General features: G+C 40.6%; 1 pseudogene; it reads right to left on the bottom strand.

Annotated features, from left to right (window-relative positions):
• Positions 1–483: 483 nt before the first annotated feature.
• LOC133857477 (receptor-like protein kinase 5) lies at positions 484–3,996 on the bottom strand (annotated as a pseudogene).

Genomic DNA, 3,996 nt, shown 5'->3' with positions numbered 1-3,996 from the left:
CAAAAATCAATATAATGCCTACTATGACCAATAATAAATTCTGCCAAATTCAGAGAAAAATTCTTTTTATGCATAGATTCTAAATGGAACAAATAATCTTCATAGGAAAGTCTTTTGTAAATGCTCTTTTTTTTCTTTTCTTTTAATAAGTATTGCAGAAGGAACAAATTACAGGGAATAAGAAATAGACAAACAAAAACAAACTAATAATTGAAAAACTCAATCAAGACAGACAACTAGCATCTTACATCACTGGTGGAAAAGAGATATGTTTAAACTCGGAGAAAAAAAAAATTACAAAAATATTTTTAATGGCACTGAAATATTTGTCATTAATTCAGTATCCGATAACTAAATTACTGATTTTTTGTCCCCAATGGGTAGCTCAATCGGCTGGGGACCATATCACATGAAGTGGATGTCACTAGTTCGAATCTCCACTCCCCTCTCTTGTGTAGACATGTCAAAAAAAAAAAAAAAAAACTACTGATTTTCCTGCGTCAGTCCCGTACCATTGCCCACTTGAATTAGATTGAAGCCATCATATTCCTCCGAGTGAATATTTAGGTTGCTTAGGTCGGAGGAGATGTGGTGGGTAGCACCGATGTTCGGGTACCAATTTAGGTCCTGAAATTGTGCCGCGGCAGCAGTGTCGGCTGTTGGATTGAGCCCATCAGGTTGATAGGTTTGATCAAACCTGTAGTAGCAGACCAAAGCTGTGTGGCCCAATTTGCCACATACTTGACAGGTAGGCCTTCGGCCAGAACTACTGTGCGGTTCATTTGGACCTGAAGAGCAACGATTTGGGGCTGGGTTTGGTCGGAGCAGATTCTTCAAAACCTCTTTCATGGACGGCCTTTCAGAAGGATTCGTACATGTACACAAGATTCCAAGTTTGAAGACGAAGCACATTTCATCCAAGTTGCAGGGTTTCCTAACCTCGTCGTCCAACACATCAACTATATTTTTGCTGTCCTGAATCTGTCGCCATGCCCATTGGACAAAATGGAGAAACAAACACCATAATCAAAATAGAACTTAGAAATTATTATGTTACACACCTGGAGCTATGTAGCCCAAAGAGCCAGCCACAGCTGACGTTGTAGCAGATTCTCTCTGTTCGATCAACATCTTGGCGAGACCAAAATCAGCGATTTTTGCATTAAACCCAGAATCCAAACGAATGTTGCTTGACTTCACATCTCGATGAACAATGGGTTGTGAGCAGTCATGGTGCATATAGGAGAGTCCATGGGCAACACCAACTGCTATCTGCAACCTCTTAGGCCAATCCAGGTTGCCTTGCTGGACTGAATCTGAGAAAGTTGATGCTCCACTCTTCCTATGCAGCCATAGATCCAAGCTACCATTTTCCAAATACTCGTAGACAAGAAGTTTTGAATCCTCACTGGAGATAAAACAGAGCAACTTCACTATCTTGGAATGTCGTATGGAACTCAGTGTTTTAACTTCTGCAAGAAATTGTTTTTCAAGCTTCTGCTCTAGCATTCCACTATTCCAAATCCTCTTCACAACAACAATATCACGTGAAGGATTCACTGCAACACGGTATACGATCCCTGATCCACCGCGGCCTATCACGTTATTTTGTGTCATTCCTGACATAATGTCTGATCCCGTAAAATTCAGCCTGTGGAATGGGGTGAGCTCCCAAGTCAAATCCAATCCTTACTTTCTTCTCATGAAAATGCTGATCACGAAGAATAAAGCTAGTAGAAGTGTTGCTATCACTGAACATATTATCAAAACAAGAATTCGAATCTAAATTTTGCTTGATTTGGAATTGCATTTGTCAATGTTTACAGACGAGCTATAAGCACAAAGACCAGGATTGTTCAAGAAGCTTCCTGCATATACATCATTATCGAATCCAATTGGGATCCTCCCAGTCAAATGATTGGAAGAGAGATTGAGAAAAATTCCTGATAGGCGGCCAAGTTGCACTGGAATTTGGCCAGACGGTTTTCTGACAAGTCCAATTCAGTAAGGCTTACTAATAAACCAAATTCCTTTGGAATTTGTCCAGAGATTGGATTTCTGCAAAGGTTTAGGGTAGTCAGCAATTTCCCTGATAGAATATTTGAAGGAAGAGAGCCTAAGAGTCGATTCTAATCAAGCAAAAGGGTAGTTAAATAAGGAAGAGCTGTTATTTCTTGAGAAATTGTGCCATTTAGGAGGTTATTACTAACGTCGAGAACCTCCAAATTCTTCCAGGTTGACACTCCTGTCGGAATCTTACCCGAGAGTTGGTTGTTAGCAAGCCAAAGAGAAGTTAATTGAGGAAGATCAACTATTTCTTGAGGAGTTGTGCCATTTGAGAGGTTATTACTAGCATCAAGAACCTCCAAATTCTTCTAAGAAAACAATCTTGTTGGGATTTTACCATAGAGTTTATTGTTAGCAAGCAAAAGAGTAGTTAAGTTAGGAAGAGTTGCTATTTCTTGAGGAATTGTGTCATCTAAGATGTTCTTACTAACATCGAGAACCACCAAATTCTTCCAAGAAGACACTCCCGCCAGAATTTTACCCGAAAACCTATTATGACTAATCTCTAATCAAGAAAGATTGCGTGACAATCTCTCAGGAAGCTCATCTGTAAATGAATTGTCACTTAACATCAAGATGCTCAAATTCAATAATGTCCATAGGCCACTAAGAACATTCCCAGAAAACCTATTATTATGAACTCTAAGAATTATTAAACTGTTGCAATTTTCAAGCGACTGGGGTAGTTCACCACTAAGGTTGTTGTTGAAAGCTACTACTTCTACCAACCTTCCATTATCACCCAAGTGTTGTGGCAGCTGGCCAGTAAGCCTATTGGATGACACTCGAAACTCTTCAAGCATAAAATACTGCCCAAAGTCAAGAGACAAAGTACCTGATAAATTGTTGCTAAACAAATTAAAAATTTATCAGTCTCGGAAGACAGCCTATGCTATCTGAAATTTTTTCAGATAATTGATTGATAAACAAAGCCAGACCCGATAGTTTGGTGAGTCTTCCAAAATCATCAAGTATTGTTCCAGTCAAGTTATTCTCGGAGAGATCAACAATGTCTATATTTAAAGCCTCAACAACCTGAGGAATCTCGTCGGACAATTGTTTTTGTAAAGGTACACTATACGCAAATTCTTCAGCAAAAACAAACCGCTCAGGATTTTACCACTGAGATTGTTTCTTGACAAATCCAAATGCTCCAGTGCCGCCATTTCTCCAATCGTGTTTGGGATTTCTCCTACCAAATTGGAGCCTGCCACCCAAAGATACTTCAGTTTCTTCAACTCTATGAACTTCGAAGGCAACCTTGTTGGCATGATTGTCGTCATGTAGGCCAATTCTAGTCGTTCAAGATTGGATAAGTTGCCAATTTATGGCGGGAAAGAACCGTTAAACTGACATGCAAAAAGCTGAAGTGATCTCAACTCTGTTAATTTCCCGATGGATGCTGGGATGTTTCCGGAGAAGCTGTTGGCTCCAAGGTTGAGCAGGCGAAGCTGAGCCATGCGGTGAATGTCGTCAGGGACCGTGCCGGCGAAGAAATTTTGCGAGAGGTTGAGGTATTGGAGTTTGGAGCAGTTGTAAAGAAGTCGTGGGAACTCATTAGAGGTCATATAGTTGTACGAAAGGTCAAGGGTTGTGAGGTTCTTGAGGTCACACATGAAGGGGGGGACTGTTCCGATGATATTCATGTTTTTGAGGGATAGTCTGGTGACTGATGAGCTATCGGTACTGCAGGTGATCTCTGGCCAGATACAATGGGAGGATGAGTTTGATGAGGTCCAATGGCTGAGGGGCGGGGGGTTTTGCCAGTGTTGCTTTAGCTTCAGTAGAACTGCGTGCTCTTGATCATGGAGCTGATCAGAGGTTGCATGGCTGAAGAGGAGAAGGAAGAGGCTTGTGTAGAAAGAGAGTTTGATGCATTTTTTTGTTGTTTTCGTCATTAATTTGGAGGTTGAGTTCGTTACTTCTTGT

Source organism: Alnus glutinosa, chromosome 14 (assembly GCF_958979055.1).
Source record: "Alnus glutinosa chromosome 14, dhAlnGlut1.1, whole genome shotgun sequence".
Lineage (NCBI taxonomy): Eukaryota > Viridiplantae > Streptophyta > Magnoliopsida > Fagales > Betulaceae > Alnus > Alnus glutinosa.
The sequence above is the reverse complement of the archived record's forward strand: the minus strand, read 5'-3'. Positions and strand labels throughout refer to the sequence as shown.